The sequence below is a fragment of the Zingiber officinale genome, chromosome 11B, assembly GCF_018446385.1.
Source record: "Zingiber officinale cultivar Zhangliang chromosome 11B, Zo_v1.1, whole genome shotgun sequence".
Classification (NCBI taxonomy): Eukaryota; Viridiplantae; Streptophyta; class Magnoliopsida; order Zingiberales; family Zingiberaceae; genus Zingiber; species Zingiber officinale.
In genome coordinates, this window is record NC_056007.1 from 73,233,885 (window position 1) to 73,252,112 (window position 18,228).

Genomic DNA, 18,228 nt, shown 5'->3' on the forward strand with positions numbered 1-18,228 from the left:
ATTTATGGGTTAGTTTTCAAATCCACAAAAAGAAGCTCAGATCCAAACCACACTTAGAATCCCTTGAGACGCAACACAAGAAATCAACCATTAAATCACCAACACTAGATCCATTGATAATGAGCATTTTTATTGGTTATTTTGGCTCTTAGACTTAGCATTTTTACCTTCTCACATGTTTAATTTAGTGTTTATATTATATTTTGTGAGTAGGAATTCATTTTGGACTTAAATGTAAATTTCCTACAATTATGGAATTTAATTTCATGTTTTTATGTGGTTTTGTAGGAAATATAAAGAGCCATTGATGAGGGTCGAGGCGGATCGAATTTGGTTTGATTTGGAGGTTAAACGGAGGAGATCAAGCTGAATTAATGTGGACCATTGATCAAGATCTAGTGAGATCCTGTCCCTTCATTCAGATCTAAGTGATCCAACCCTTCATCATGATTTACAGCGATCTGGACCGTTGTTCTAGAGCTTAAGGCATCCAAGGGTTCATCCAAGAAGTGAAGCTCCAATTCAAACTAATCCAACCACAATCCACACTTCCGCTTCCGATTCCAATGACTACCCTCGTCGTCACACGAGGACCCGACTCCGAACCCCGAAAGCCGGTGGACAGCAGCTCACTGCTGGAATCTGCACACTTCGACAACGAAGAGGATGATGAACGAATCCTCCAGCGAGAACCCCACTGCTGGAAGTGACTGGAAATGAAGATGGAAGTCCTGTCGCCGCTCCTCTGCCTCTGCCTCCTGAACCCCAACCGGAAGAGACTGTCGGAAGGTTGCTGGAAGGTGGAGGTCTCGCCGGAGAAACCCTCTCCGGCAAGGTGAAGATCGTCGCTGCCAAAACCTGTTGCTCCCGCCACTGTGCTGCCGCTTGCCGCTGGAAATAGCGAGGAAAATGTGGCTGTGGTTGGCCGGCCGGCGGCGGGAAAGAGAGGAAGAGAGGAAGAGAAGCCGCCGGCCGGAGAAAGAGGAAGAAGAAGGGGCGCTGTGGAGAGGTTGTCCGCAAGCCCTAGTCACCCCTTCTTAATTAAGGGAATTATTCACATCCGCTAATCAAATTGTACAAATGAATATTCACTGAACCCCTTAATTTCACAATAACGTTGTAGTAACGAGCCCAGGATCGATCCCGAGGAACCAACGGTAGAATGTAATTTAGGGTTGTCTTTTTATTCCTATTTTTGGGGTTTTAAACATATAAATGGAATTTGGGGAGTTTTGCAAATAAATGGGGGGTTTAAGCTTGAATCTAAATCTAACAAAAGTAAAGCATAGCGAATAAGAAATTAATCTAAAGCAATAGTGAAATCTACTTGTGTGCCAATAATCAAACCATAATGCATTGTCACCCTACATTATAATTTAATCATCACCACACTTAAACTACATATGAAATTACAAGACAGAAATAAATCTAATCTAAAGCATGATTTAAACCCTAATTTGAAACCTACAACTTATCAATTAAACAAGCTTCAAAGAAGACTTAAACTAAGCTTCAATTAAGTAAAGAAATGCTAAACTACTTGCTAAAACATAACAACCATTAAAATAAATCTGTTCTAAGCTGTTGAACAGTAAGAAAAAGAACTAGAATGAAATAAAAACCAATCCTCTTACAATCAACTCACAAACTTCATACTCTTGCCGTCACACAAGAGTACCAAAATCGAAACCACCCAATTTCGGGCCTCAGTGGAGATTCTAAGCTGAAAATCAATTCGAGGAATGCTCACAAGTGCCGACGGACCACCCCCGACACGCTGGAAACAACCCGAACCCAAGAAAATGCCGAAAATGCTGGAAATCTGCTATCGGAGCTCTCTGAATCTGGATGGAAGTCGTGGATTGCAGATGGGCATCGGATGAAGCTCAATAACGCCGGCGGACCACCTCCAAGCGTCACTGATGGGAATCGGAGCGCAGATTTGGAAGATCACCTCCAAATCTGGCGAAAATAGAGAAGTCGCTGTCAGCAGATTTTCCGCCGGAGAGAACACTCGCCGGTGCTCGAGATGATCGGGATGAGCTGCTAAGAAGTCTTCCACCAAGGTAGAAGCTCGGGAGGATGATCGGAGAAGGAATGGTGGTCGGAATCCACTGGAAATCTCGTGGGACGCGGCGCTGTGCGCGGAGGAGTCGACGAAGAAGCTGGGTACTGTAGCTTCTCATTTAAATCAGATCTGGATCTGGAATGGACGGTTGAGATGATTCCGGGATAAATCAACGGTGAAAAGTCATCCAAAATCTGATCCGAAGGTACTGATATTGATCTAGGGTCTGGATCTACCTTACTGTAGGTCGGATCGATCAGATCATCACTGGATGTCCCAGATCCACCTAGTCTTCAACAAACGGCCAAGATTAAGTCGGGTTGGATCAATAGCTAGATGAACTCATATCTGCATCAAAACTTCTGGATCTTCATCAATGGCTCAGATATGCTCCCCATTAAGTTGGATCGGCCAGATCTTCAACGGATGGTTTAGATCTCTCCTATTCTTGATAAACGACTCATAATGCTTCAAAGCTTGATCTTCTCGTTTGAACTCCGATTCGAGCCCAATTTCGGTCCAAATAGATCCAAATCCAAGTTCCTTTGATGCCTACAAAATAAGAATCAAATATTAGCATCAAATAACACAAAAATATAATAATTTGCAATTAAGTTCAAAAATACACACTATGCACAAAATGTGATGTAACCATGATTTAAACTATGAAATCAACATCAAACCATGCATATATGAATCAAAATAATGCAGTAAAATCATGGTTATCAAATCCCCCACACTTAGTCTTGAACGTCCCGTGAAAGTAAATAAAACTAAAAATCATCTCCACAGAAAATTCCCTAGCAATATCTAAAAATGGTAAAAAGAATTTAACTAAGATCATCTTAAGATCACAAACAATCATGAATATAATTCAAACAATAATCAGTAGTTATGGTAGTTTCAATCCAATTGAAAAATTAAGCAAGTTGCAATCTCATAAGGAATTTACCTATTCTAGCTCTCACACTCAAACATGTGTATAAGTGGAGCACACTCAATGCAACTCACAACATTTCACTACCATAAGCTTGCTTATTTTCAACCTCTCCATCACCATAGAACATAGCATACATGAATCAAAAGGAATTTATCATAAAGAATTGAAATGGAAGCAAAAAGAACAATTGAAATGGATGAAATAGGCAAAAGAAAAGACATTAATGAAGAAAATGAGAAGATGAGAGTATTGGAGGAGTATACTTGATTAGTTGACCATTTTGATGTAAAAAGAGTTGTATACCATTTGTTTTAACCAATTCAAAGTATCAAGCTACCCTCCCATTCAATTTGAATGCCAACATAGAATCTTGATACATTGTCTCCCTTTTGATACTCTCTTGAATGTGCCAATTTTCAAAAAAAATTCTTTCACTATTTTTCCACTTCAATTTTAGCAATTTGGAAGCTCAAAAATAATCTCAAATTATGAAGAATAATTCCCTTCCCCTACACTTAAACTTGGTCGTCTCGGACAATTCAACATATCATTAAGGCACACTTCTAACCACTTTAAAATCTGTAGGTTCTTTTCTCCTTCTCTTATACTTTTCCATGTTTCTGAATCTGGTATTGGATTCTGGTTTTGAATACTGACTTCCTCACTGATCAGATCATGCATTTGTTGTGGCTGGACAGTTTCAGCAAATCAATGCCATTGAATTGGCACCATAACCAGGTCCAGTAGTAGCATAATTCTGATTCTTAGAATAAACAGCTTCAAAAATCAGGTTCACAGAAGAATCTGGACTCAACATCAGCAACCACACTTTCATCAGCAACTTAACAGATTAATTTCAGTAAGCCTGGCTGGATTTTGAATTCTGTAACTTAATTCCTTTTATTCCAGAAAACATCATGCTTCATTTTGGAATTCATACTTGCGGACTCAGAAGCAAAATCTTGACACATACCATCTATGTTTAACAGAAAGTCATTTGAAACTCCACCACTTGAAAAAGATTTCAATCATTTCAAGCTTGAATACAAATAGTTTTAGCTCTAACAAAACAAAATCTCCAAAGTGATACAACCTTAATACTCAACATTTCAGCCTTTAACAATTCCAATCCAATGAAAAAAAAACTAAATAGCATAAATTGACTTAAGCTTCAACAATTCAAATTGATGCAGTTTCAATTTCAGAATTGAGGTTTCTGAATTCTGAAATTTGTCATTGATACAGTATATCAAGTTTAAACGTGCCATTCAGATATTAACATAAGGCTTCAGCTTCAATGAATTGCAGAAGCTACACAGCAAGATCCCATATTGAATATAATTCTAAGCATTTCAATTCACTGAATAGTTACAATTCTGTAAAGATCTTATAGGACAGCAAGGGCTATAGTACCCAATCAAAATTCTATGCACTTACAACAAGTTGAATTTGAGACTAAATTGGCACAATCAGATAAGGATGAACCAAGAATTCTGAAGATATCTATGTTCTCCAATGACTTAATACTCTAGAAGCCCCTGTTTCTTTACTTATTAGCTGCAAATTCTGTTTTTTTTTTCTCATTCTCTGTTCTATTTCTGTGGTATTCATTCAGATTCGAATCCATTTACAGAATAGCAGAAACTTTACACTAAAGCTTGGCACGCGACAATGCAGAATTGATACATCAATTGCAATTTAATTGGCAATCTAAAATGTCTTCTTTATGCTCAGAAGCAAGAGAGACAGCAATGATACTTATGGAATTTGCTACTAATCAAAAATAGAATAGTAGGTGATGGAGGTAATGCAGCAATATACTCTTCATCTTGCCAAATCCTGAAACTTCTATGAAACTGATTTCTGTGTAACTCGAGCAGATCTTCAGAGACCACTTATGTAATTGCAACTCATAATAGCATTCGAGTACAATGAGATTTCTAGAACTTAATAGCATAAAATGACTCAATTTTAAATTCATTTTGAGCCTCTGCCGTGACAGCTCTACAGTGGAAGTGCAGGAATTCGGAAATTGAACTGATATCTACTGAAATTCTGTTTAATCCTTCATCAACCCATCCTTTTCCATTTGAAGTTGGTATAAAACCTGTGGAAGACCTTCAAGCTGAAAGGCTGTAAACTTTGGAATGAAGCAAACAGATTACAACTTTTAAGCCCTACTCTTCAAATCCTGCAAATTACCACAGCCTTTCTGTTGTGTTTAAGTTTGAATCATGAAGTATTGGAATAAGATGAAAGTGTCTTTAGAAGTTTAAGAACAATTGGAGCTTCACTTCTTGGATGAACCCTTGGATGCCTTAAGCTCTAGATCAACGGTCCAGATCGCTTTAAATCATGATGAAGGGTTGGATCACTTAGATCTGAATGAAGGGGCATGATCTCACTAGATCTTGATCAACGGTCCACATTAATTCAGCTTGATCTCCTCCGTTTAACCTTCAAATCAAACCAAATTCGATCCGCCTCGACCCTCATCAATGACTCTTTATATTTCCTACAAAACCACATAAAAACATGAAATTAAATTCCATAATTGTAGGAAATTTACATTTAAGTCCAAAATGAATTCCTACTCACAAAATATAATATAAACACTAAATTAAACATGTGAGAAGGTAAAAATGCTAAGTCTAAGAGCCAAAATAACCAATAAAAATGCTCATTATCAACTCCCCCACACTTATTCTTGCTCGTCTCGAGAAAGTAAATAAAACAAGAAAGATAACTAAAATGCATTCCCTTAACTATTCTTAATCATACATAGAAAATAGTGAAAAGAGAGTTATCTAGGATTGTCTAATTCAAATGACCAAAGCATTCATGGATTCAATTCATACATTAATTAACAAACATGATAACTTCAATCCATAATAGATAAACTGAAAATGATAATAAAATAACCTCACAAGGTAAATGATGGTGGCTCTCCTCTTATAATCATGCAATAGTGGAGCTCACTCAAGCTACTCATAATTAATGCACTACCATATGCTTGCTTTACTTCTAATCTCCACCACTATATACATAAGAGTGTACAATAAAATAATGAAGACATTATTTGAAATATAAGGAAAACGTGAATCAAAGCAAATGATAGTATAAGAGAGGAAATGAGGAAAATTAAGTAAGATAAAGGTGGAAGACATGGATATAATAGAATATTACATAGATGAGTACAATAGAACAATGCCCAAAAAGATATTCCATCCAACTCCCAAGCTAACTTTTCACAACTCCATAAAAATATGAATAATCTTTACGATAGCTTTTCAATTAACATGCACTCATGATCTACAATAAAAAATCTAAATTTTGCTACCATAAAGATTATCACTAACAAAAAATTCTATCACCTTTCATCGATACAATAAAAATGTGAACAACTCCTACTCTAGCATTTCACACTAAAAATCTACACATGATATGCAATAATAGCTCAATATCGCTAAAGTAAAAATTGTCACTCACAAAAATTCTATCACAAATGAATAAAAATTACACATGTCAAAGTTTTTCACAAATCTAATAAACATGTAGACAACCTCTACTATAACTTTTCAATGAAAATACCACTCATGATAGACATAAAATCTATATGTTGCTATAATAAAGATTGTCTCTCTAAAAAGTTCTATCACACACAAATACAAAAGGGCACAACATGTCAAAGCTCTTTTTTTTTTTCATTTTTTTTTTGTTTTTTTTTTGCTGCTCTCTTTGTTTTTTTCTTTCCATTTGCTTTTTTTTTTGTTTCTTTTATTCTTTTCTTTTTTTTTTCTGATTTGTTTTTTTCATTTTTTTTTCAACATGTTGTGCAACATTACATAACATCATCAATAGTTCAAATAAAAAGACAAATAGCATGGTTTACCTATGGTGATCAAGCATGGTTCACCTATGCTTCCCCTAAATTCCACTAAGCTATTTCTCTCCCCCCACACTTAAATTTTTGTCCATCTCGGGCAAAATACTCATTATGTACATCCAAAAATATCCACATCCAAAAGAAGAATAGAGGGAAATAAATGGAAGAGAGAAAAGAATGAAATGACCAAATGATATGAATTTATTCAAGAAACATGTGATAACAAAAGGAATGGATAAAAGAAAGTGAGATAGCCTTCATAAAAATCATGCAAACCTATGATAATGTGGTCTTGAAAGAATTAAGCAAGTTCTAGAGTAGCATTAACCACAAGTGCATCACACATCAATAGGAATAATAGGCTCAAAAATATCCTCACTAGGTATATCAAAATTATCATCTCAATCTATCGACATAGAATCCATCATCAAGTTGTAATCACATGTAATCCAAAAATCCAATCATGACAATAAACCATCAAATTCGACAATCAAATTTAACTAGCTTTCACAATTTCTAAGATGATAAAAAAAATGCATAGAGAATTTATTATGAAAACCGACAAAGTAAACTAAAAATGAACTACTAAGCAAAAGCAAATAAAGCAAACAAAGCAACCATGCAAAGTAAAAAAATATATACAAGCAAAAAGGAAAAGAAGAAATAAGATGGAACAAACTCCCCTGAAATTCTGGCGGTCGGAGTCGATTCAGTTCCAGAAGCCAATCTGGAAGTGGAATGAATGTAGGTGAAGTGAAGACCGCTCCCTCCACCTTCGTCTCCTTAAAAATTTTCTCTGGTGGACGAAGACGGTTCAGTTGGAGTGTCCACTCCAGGAGCTTCATTATTGCATAAAATGTTAGGGCTTTCTTCAATCGGTACAATGCATCCTTGCGTGATTGACTGCAAATGAAATATCTAAAACATTCCTGCACACTAAAAAGAAAAGGATGCAATTCTTGCACGCATGCTGTATGAGATGTATCAGAAATAATATCAATATAAATAGAGCATGAATCAAAAGACATGTCACATCCACTACAATCAAAATGAACTACTTCCATGGTATTTCCTATAAATTCAGAAGAAATATCATTCTGACCATCCTGAAAGATACCTGGAGGCTCTAGAATAGTGAATGTGACATCATCTCGATCAGGTAAATGTACTAGCTCTGGATCAAGTTCAATTAACGGAGGTGATTCTTATTCTTGAGTTTCCCCTACACTTCCATCATCATTAAGTAGAATAAAAGGCTCAATCGGTGGTAGAATAATCGAAGGAAGTGATTCTTGAGTTTCCCCTACACTTCCATCATCATCTCCTATACCTGCAACATCAAGAATATTTGGAACAACAATATCATCGACAACAGCATTATCAAGATCAACTACAACATCACAATATAAAAAATTAGAAGAGTCATGTAGAGAAGCAGAATAAAAGTCAGGAATATCACAAACTCTACAATCCATCTCCTCAGGAATTGATGCGGTAGGTTGATCTGAATGCAATTGTAACTATGTCGATGAATGTGTTCTTGGCTTGAACTGTGCTTCTTGTTGTTGCAAATATTGTTGTGACTGCTCCCTAAAATTCCTTGTTGAGTGTTCCCATACCTGAATCCTTCAATTAAATTATACCTATCCTGCTGATGAGTCTGATAATACTGAGGATCAGGCTGAAAATACTGGATCCTGGTAGGGAGTACACTGGCAAAGGAATGAACATCCTCGGTAATCGTCGGTCTAGTCTCATATTGCTGATAATTTGAAGCCATAATCTCGATAAGTTCTTTGGCATGAGTAGATGTCTTGTTAACTAGAGCCCCTCAACTAGCCGCATCAACCATACTTCTGTCTATGGGAAACAATCCCTCATAGAAGTATACAATCAGTAGCTGATCGCTTATCTGGTGCTGAGGGCAACTAGCAACAAGCCTTTTAAATCTATCCCAATAATCTTGAAACGATTCTCTTGAAAATTGTTGCATTCCACAAATACTCCTCCGAATAGTTGCGATCCTAGAAGCAGGAAAGAACCTTGCCAAAAATAATTTCTTCATCTCGATCCAGCTAGTGATAGAGTTAGGTGGGAGACAATACAACCAATCTTTTGCTAAATCTGCCAATGAGAATGGAAATGCTCTAAGTCTAACATCTTCTTCTGATATGCCAAGTGGGCTCCATGAAGAACAAATCATCTCCAAATCATGCAGATGTCTGTTGGGATCTTCACCAGAAAGTCCATGAAACTTCGGTAATAAATGTGCAATATCCCATAACTCAAAGTCTACATCTAAATCAGAATATCTGATGCAAAATGAATCAGCTGGCAAATCTGGTGCCCAAAGTTCTTTGAGAGTCTTTTCAGTGTTCTTCTCCATGTTGCTCATCAAGTCTGAAGGTCTGATCACACTGAATCTCTATAGCTACTGATAACACACAGATCTCCTGGTCTTTCCTGAAACACTCATGCAAATACCATCAAAAAACACAGGAAATAGAGAAGATATCACATGCATACAAGAGATGAAATAATTAAGCCCCTAACAATGTTTTTTTGAATTTTTGCAACCACAAAAAATAGAAATAAGAAAAGAAGGGAAATAGAAAAACAATCCTAAGATTACCAAACACCGCTACTCTTTCCCCGGCAATGGCGCCAATTTGATTATAGCCCAGGATGTGATTATTGTCACATCCGCTAATCAAATTGTACAAATGAATATTCACTGAACCCCTTAATTTCACAATAACGTTGTAGTAACGAGCCCAGGATCGATCCCGAGGAACCAACGGTAGAATGTAATTTAGGATTGTCTTTTTATTCCTATTTTTGGGGTTTTAAACATATAAATGGAATTTGGGGAGTTTTGCAAATAAATGGGGGGTTTAATCTTGAATCTAAATCTAACAAAAGTAAAGCATAGCGAATAAGAAATTAATCTAAAGCAATAGTGAAATCTACTTGTGTGCCAACAATCAAACCATAATGCATTGTCACCCTACATTATAATTTAATCATCACCACACTTAAACTACATATGAAATTACAAGACAGAAATAAATCTAATCTAAAGCATGATTTAAACCCTAATTTGAAACCTACAACTTATCAATTAAACAAGCTTCAAAGAAGACTTAAACTAAGCTTCAATTAAGTAAAGAAATGCTAAACTACTTGCTAAAACATAACAACCATTAAAATAAATCTGTTCTAAGCTGTTGAACAGTAAGAAAAAGAACTAGAATGAAATAAAAACCAATCCTCTCACAATCAACTCACAAACTTCATACTCTTGCCGTCACACAAGAGTACCAAAATCGAAACCACCCAATTTCGGACCTCAGTGGAGATTCTAAGCTGAAAATCAATTCGAGGAATGCTCACAAGTGCCGACGGACCACCCCCGACACGCTGGAAACAACCCGAACCCAAGAAAATGCCGAAAATGCTGAAAATCTACTACCGGAGCTCTCTGAATCTGGATGGAAGTCGTGGATTGCAGATGGGCATCGGATGAAGCTCAATAACGCCGGCGGACCACCTCCAAGCGTCACTGATGGGAATCGGAGCGCAGATTTGGAAGACCACCTCCAAATCTGGCGAAAATAGAGAAGTCGCTGTCAGCAGATTTTCCGCCGGAGAGAACACTCGCCGATGCTCGAGATGATCGGGATGAGCTGCTAAGAAGTCTTCCACCAAGGTAGAAGCTCGGGAGGATGATCGGAGAAGGAATGGTGGTCGGAATCCACTGGAAATCTCGCGGGACGTGGCGCTGTGCGCGGAGGAGTCGACGAAGAAGCTGGGTACTGTAGCTTCTCATTTAAATCAGATCTGGATCTGGAATGGACGGTTGAGATGATTCCAGGCTAAATCAACGGTGAAAAGTCATCCAAAATCTGATCCGGATGTACTGATGTTGATCTAGGGTCTGGATCTACCTTACTGTAGGTCAGATCGATCAGATCATCACTGGATGTCCCAGATCCACCTAGTCTTCAACAAACGGCCCAGATTAAGTCGGGCTGGATCAATAGCTAGATGAACTCATATCTGCATCAAAACTTCTGGATCTTCATCAATGGCTCAGATATGCTCCCCATTAAGTTGGATCGGCCAGATCTTCAACGGATGGTTCAGATCTCTCCTATTCTTGATAAACGACCCATAATGCTTCAAAGCTTGATCTTCTCGTTTGAACTCCGATTCGAGCCCAATTTTGGTCCAAATAGATCCAAATCCAAGATCCTTTGATGCCTACAAAATAAGAATCAAATAACACAAAAATACAATAATTTGCAATTAAGTTCAAAAATACACACTATGCACAAAATGTGATGTAACCATGATTTAAACTATGAAATCAACATCAAACCATGCATATATGAATCAAAATAATGCAGTAAAATCATGGTTATCAAATCCCCCACACTTAGTCTTGAACGTCCTGTGAAAGTAAATAAAACTAAAAATCATCTCCACAGAAAATTCCCTAGCAATATCTAAAAATGGTAAAAAGAATTTAACTAAGATCATCTTAAGATCACAAACAATCATGAATATAATTCAAACAATAATCAGTAGTTATGGTAGTTTTAATCCAATTGAAAAATTAAGCAAGTTGCAATCTCATAAGAAATTTACCTATTCTAGCTCTCACACTCAAACATGTGTATAAGTGAAGCACACTCAATGCAACTCACAACATTTCACTACCATAAGCTTGCTTATTTTCTACTTCTCCATCACCATAGAACATAGCATACATGAATCAAAAGGAATTTATCATAAAGAATTGAAATGGAAGCAAAAAGAACAATTGAAATGGATGAAATAGGCAAAAGAAAAGACATTAATGAAGAAAATGAGAAGATGAGAGTATTGGAGGAGTATACTTGATGAGTTGACCATTTTGATGTAAAAAGAGTTGTATACCATTTGTTTTAACCAATTCAAAGTATCAAGCTACCCTCCCATTCAATTTGAATGCCAACATAGAATCTTGATACATTGTCACCCTTTTGATACTCTCTTGAATGTGCCAATTTTCAAAAAAAATTCTTTCACTATTTTTCCACTTCAATTTTAGCAATTTGGAAGCTCAAAAATAATCTCAAATTATGAAGAATAATTCCCTTCCCCCACACTTAAACTTGGTCATCTCGGACAATTCAACATATCATTAAGGCACACTTCTAACCACTTTAAAATCTGCAGGTTCTTTTCTCCTTCTCTTATACTTTTCCATGTTTCTGAATCTGGTATTGGATTCTGGTTTTGAATACTGACTTCCTCACTGATCAGATCATGCATTTGTTGTGGCTGGACAGTTTCAGCAAATCAATGCCATTGAATTGGCACCATTGTTAGGATCGATGATCGCGGCTAGAGAGGGGGGTGTGAATAGCCGCCCCAAATTGCTCGTTTCTTTCTACAAATCAAGGTTAGCGCAGTGGAAATAAAACGAATAGAAACGAAAAAGGAGAAGCAAACCTCAACACGAAGATGTAACGAGGTTCGGAGATGATACTCCTACTCCTCGGCGTGTTCGTAAGGTGGACGAGCCCTATCAATCCATCGGTGGATGAGTCCCCGGAGAACCGGCTAATAATGACTCCTTCTGGGTGGAGAAACCTCGCCACAATGTCTTGCAACAGCAAGATAAACAGGAGTACAAGAATACAGCAAGAAACTAAGTACAATATAAAAATGTAATTACCCTAGCTTGCCTTCTTGTCGACTGGATGAAGCAGCAGCTTCAAACGATGCCTACAACAGCAGGAACCTAGCCGATGAAGCTCACACGAAGCTTCAAGCAGAAGCGAGCTCATCAAAGCTCAAATCACAGCAGTGAAGAAGAACAGCAGCTCGAGAAGGAAGAAGAAGGAAGAAGGAGAGATGCCACTGTAGCCCTTGAACTCCTTTTATAACCTGCACTCACCTGCGAAGAAAGAAGACTAGCCGTTGTGAGCCAACGGCTGAGGCTGGACCGATCGTAACATCTCTCGGTCCGAACCCTGATCGGTCCGGGGACCGATCAGGCTCTTCCTGATCGTCCAGGGACCGATCAGCATGCTTTTCTCCCGAACTTCTTACCTTCGATCGTTGTTTCCGATCGCGCAGACCGATCGATAACACTCGATGAGCTCTTGTTTGTTCCGATCGGTCACGGACCGATCCAGATACCCATGTATCACTGGATCGATCCATTGATCGATCCGTAGCTTGGTTTTTGCCCAAACCAAGTCCCAAACCTTCCAAACCAACATCCGGTCACCCTTGACCTGTTGGTACATCATGCTTAGCATCCGGTCACTCCCTTGACCTGCTAAGACTCCCCACCAAGTGTCCGGTCAATCCCTTTGACCCACTTGGACTTTTCTCTTCGTGTCAAGTATCCGGTCACTCCCTTGACCTACTTGACCTTCTCAACACCGAATGTCCGATCACCCTTGTTCCATCTGGATTTTCCCTTGCCCGGCTTCACTCACCAGGACTTTCACCTAACTTCACTCACTAGGGTTTTCACCTGGCTTCACTCACCAGGATTTCCAATCTGCCCGCTCACCAGGGACTTTCCAACCGCGGCTTCACTCACCAGACTTTCCACCGCTGCTTCACTCACCAGGGACTTATCCGTGCCTGCTTCACTCACCGACTTTCCACATCCGGTCCAGAACGAGCTACCGAGCCCTCTCGCCTGGAGAACGAGCTACCGATCCCTCTCCGACTTCCATCCGGTCCAGAGAACGAGCTCCCGAGCCCTCTCTGACCACAGTCCGGAGAACGAGCTACCGAGCCCTCTCCGACTTCCATTCGGTCCAGAGACCGAGCTCCCGAGCCCTCTCTGACCACAGTCCAGAGAACGAGCTACCGAGCCCTCTCCGACTTCCCATGTGCCAAGCTTCCATACTTGGACTTCTCCGTGCCAAGTCTCCATACTTGGACTTTTCCCGTGCCAAGCTCCCTGCTTGGACTTTTCACCATGCCAAACTCCCTGCTTGGACTTTTCCCATGCCAAGCTCCCTGCTTGGACTTTTCACCATGCCAAACTCCCTGCTTGGACTTTTCCCATGCCAAGCTCCCTGCTTGGACTTTTCCCGTGCCAAGCTCCCTGCTTGGACTTTTCCGAGTCAGGTCAACTCACCTCGGGTCAATCAGGTCAAACTTGACCTTGGGTCAACCTAAACCCACAATCTCCCAAGCTTGTTCTCGTCAAACATCAAGATACAACTCGAGTCAAGTCAACTCGAGTCTGGTCAACCAGGTCAACCTTGACCTAAGGTTGCACCAACAATCTCCCATCATGTTCTCGTCAAACATCAAAATACAACTCGAGTCAGGTCAACTCGAGTCGGGTCAACCAGGTCAACCTTGACCTAAGGTTGCACCAACAATCTCCCCCTTTTTGATGTTTGACAAAACCCATAATCAAACTCATAATCAAGTTAGGTTAACCCGATAACCTAACTTAGATTTTCTAATGTTCTTCCCTGAACATTCTCTATTCTCCTCAAACCTACACTCTCCCCCTTTTTGACACACATCAAAAAGAGTGAATCAAGGTCAAGAGTTTCTTTCTAATGAAAGTCCCATACCTTTCATTGAAACTCTTAATTTCCCCCTTGATACTAAGGTCAACAATTAACTTAGTGATAATCTCATATCACTCAAGTCTTTAGAGTAAAAACTCCCCCTAAAAGTCAACTCCCCCTTGACTAATAGGTAAAACTCCCCCTAAAGGTCAACTCTCCCTTGACCATTGCACCAACAATGTCTTGAAGAGTTTCAACCCTTTAGAAATCCAAGACACCACTTCCATAGCTGCAATTTCAGACAAACAGTCGAAATTCAGCAACTTGGCACGCTCTGATCGATCACCAGACCGATCAGCCTTCACTGGATCGGTCCAGTGACCGATCCAGCATCCCCTGGATCGGTCCTAGTGACCGATCTACTCTTTCCTGGACCGATCAGAATCCTCTCTGATCGGTCCACAAGTCTGATAGCAGAATTTCTGATTTTTTTCCCGAAATTCAGAAACTCCTAGAAAATTCCAGAAAATTCCAAAAATTGTAAAACTTTGAGGATACATTCCTCATAACATATACTATCATGGAAAAATAGTTTTCTATGAAAATAAGTTCCATTTTTTAATCTTGATACAAAGTTCAAAAGACTTTGAAATAACTCAAAGTTAAGTCATCTTTGTATCACTTTGCTCAATGATGAATGCTATCACTAGAAAAGCTTCATCAAGGTTTTTCAAATCAATTTTGAAATGATTTTAAAATAATTCAATTTAGGACCATAATCTTTGGGCTAGATGTACATGACTTGTACATAAGCTTTCCCTATGATCCCCAATTTCGAATTAGGCTCATCTAGGTATAAGAACTATGCACCTTGATCCTAACTCATCATCATAATATCTCACATTCATCTAAGGTGTATCAAACACATTCAAGTCAATTTTGATGTGAGATATGGGTTTAGGTTATCTTATTCTAAGTTCTCATGCATTTTTCTAAACAACAATTTGATCTCCATATCAAATTATGTTTTTAACCTTAAATCAATTTCATTGATTATGAATGCAAGAAATGATGACATGGCATAAAATGATATCATACATAATAACATGTGCCAATGTCATGATGTCATGGCATAAAGTATGAAACTTAAATAAAGCATGACATTTAAACTAACCTAAGCATTATCATGACATTTTAAATTATCATAAAATAAATATGATGTCATGACATGGCATATGGCAAACAATATATGGCAAATAGCACATAAAGGTATAGAAAATACCTAATTCTAGCCTTAGTTGTCATTTTTGATAGTTTTGATCATTTTGCCATAGGTTCTATATTCCTAAGTGTAATAGACCTAGCATCTTATACCAAAGATTTTTAGATCACTATGTGCCAACTAGATTGACTCTAGAAAATTCCTCAAATGTGGTTGGCACATCCTAATCACCTTAGGAGTAATTTTCAATTTCATTTTCAAGGCTTGATTGCACCTTGAAAATTCCTAAAGTGCCACCTTTTGCCATGATTAGGTTAACTACCTATTCAAGTAAGGTTGGCACACCCTAACTCATCTAGCGTGATGGAATCACGCTCCTAGGAACCCAATACCTATTTGAGCTCATTGGGTTCACTAAATATTCACTAGGGATGACTTCCCTAGCAACCCTCCTAATGACCCTCCTAGGCTTTAAAGCCTTGGTCATTTGGGACTCATCAAGATCAACTCTAGGGGTGACTCCCCTTGTGACCTTGGTGATGGTCTTCCTAGCCCTAGATTTTGTTCCATAATCGAATGGAACATTGTGATAAGTGGGCTTGACCCCTTGAGACTTAGGTTTGTGACCCAAACCTTTCATGTCCTTGGACTTGGGTTTTTGACCCCTAGACCCTAGAGTCAAATTCTTAAGAGCCTTTTCTAGAGAGTCAAGTCTTGACCTCAAGACTAGATTTTCTTTCTCTAATACCTCAAGCTTTAATTTATCATTTTTCTTTGAGGTATTCCTAGGCATGTGTCTAGTTGATTTGGGATTCCTACCTAGGTTTTCCTTAGCCTTAGATGGGTTAATTCTAGGGTTGGCTTTCCTAGTGTTATCCTTATCTAGGCTCACATGTTTGGCACCTAAGCATGTGTATCGATTTCTAATGTTATCATGCTTACCATTATTAACAATAGCAATAAGGCTACTAGCATGTGTTCTATTTGAATTGCAAAAATGAGCCTTAGAGATTACCTTAGGGTTTGCCTTAGCTCCCCCTATCGATGTGCTCGTCTTCTTGTCCTTGTGAGGTTGCCTCCCCCTCGGACATTGGCTCCGATAATGTCCCCTTCGCTTGCATTGAAAGCACACCACGTGCTCTTTGCCTTTGCGTATCGGGACTCCGGCTTTCTTGACCTTTGGCGCCGGTGGAGACTTTCTAATCATCTTTGGACACTTACTCTTGTAGTGCCCAAATTCCCTACACTCAAAGCACATTATGTGTAATTTGCTAGAAATTAAAATGCTTGAGTTACCTAGGTTTGAGGATGGATGAAAACTCTCTTCTTCATCCCTTCCGGAGGTAGACGCTTCTTCTTCTTGCTCCGAACTTGAAGAAGAACTCTCCTCCTCTTCTTCTTTAGATGTTGAGTGGCCCTCAACTTCTAAATCCATTCCTCCATGAAGTGAACTCCTTGGCTCACTTGACTCCTCTTCATGGCTTGAAGTGGAGTTCCCCTCATGGAACTTAGCCAAGTTGTTCCACAACTCCTTGGCATTGTTATATCCACCTATCCTACACAAAACATCATTAGGTAAAAAAAATTCAAAAATTTTCAATACCTCATCGTTGACTAGGGATTGGTGGACTTGTTCCTTGGTCCACTCCTTCTTCTCTAGGGTTTCTCCTTTCTTGTCCATCGGAGGCTTGAACCCTAATTGAACACAACTCCAATTTTCAAGGTTAGTCATAAGAAAGTACTTCATTCTTACCTTCCAAAACGCGAAGTCGTCGCGATCGTAGAAGGGTGGAATCGTGATGTCCTCCCCAAGCAGATCCATCTCTAGCTTGTGCTCCCTCGGGTGTTAATCCGGCGAAGAGCGACCTCGCTCTGATACCACTTGTTAGGATCGATGATCGCGGCTAGAGAGGGGGGGTGTGAATAGCCGCCCCAAATTACTCGTTTCTTTCTACAAATCAAGGTTAGCGCAGTGGAAATAAAACGAATAGAAATGAAAAAGGAGAAGCAAACCTCAACACGAAGATGTAACGAGGTTCGGAGATGATACTCCTACTCCTCGGCGTGTTCGTAAGGTGGACGAGCCCTATCAATCCGTCGGTGGATGAGTCCCCGGAGAACCGGCTAATAATGACTCCTTCTGGGTGGAGAAACCTCGCCACAATGTCTTGCAACAGCAAGATAAACAGGAGTACAAGAATACAGCAAGAAACTAAGTACAATACAAAAATGTAATAACCCTAGCTTGCCTTCTTGTCGACTGGATGAAGCAGCAGCTTCAAACGACGCCTACAACAGTAGGAACCCAGCCGATGAAGCTCACACGAAGCTTCAAGCAGAAGCGAGCTCAGCAAAGCTCAAATCACAGCGGTGAAGAAGAACAGCAGCTCGAGAAGGAAGAAGAAGGAAGAAGGAGAGATGCCACTGTAGCCCTTGAACTCCTTTTATAACCTGCACTCACCTGCGAAGAACAGAAGACAGAAGACTAGCCGTTGTGAGCCAACGGCTAGGGCTGGACCGATCAGAACATCTCCTGATCGGTCCAGGAAGACCCTGATCGGTCCTGGGGAC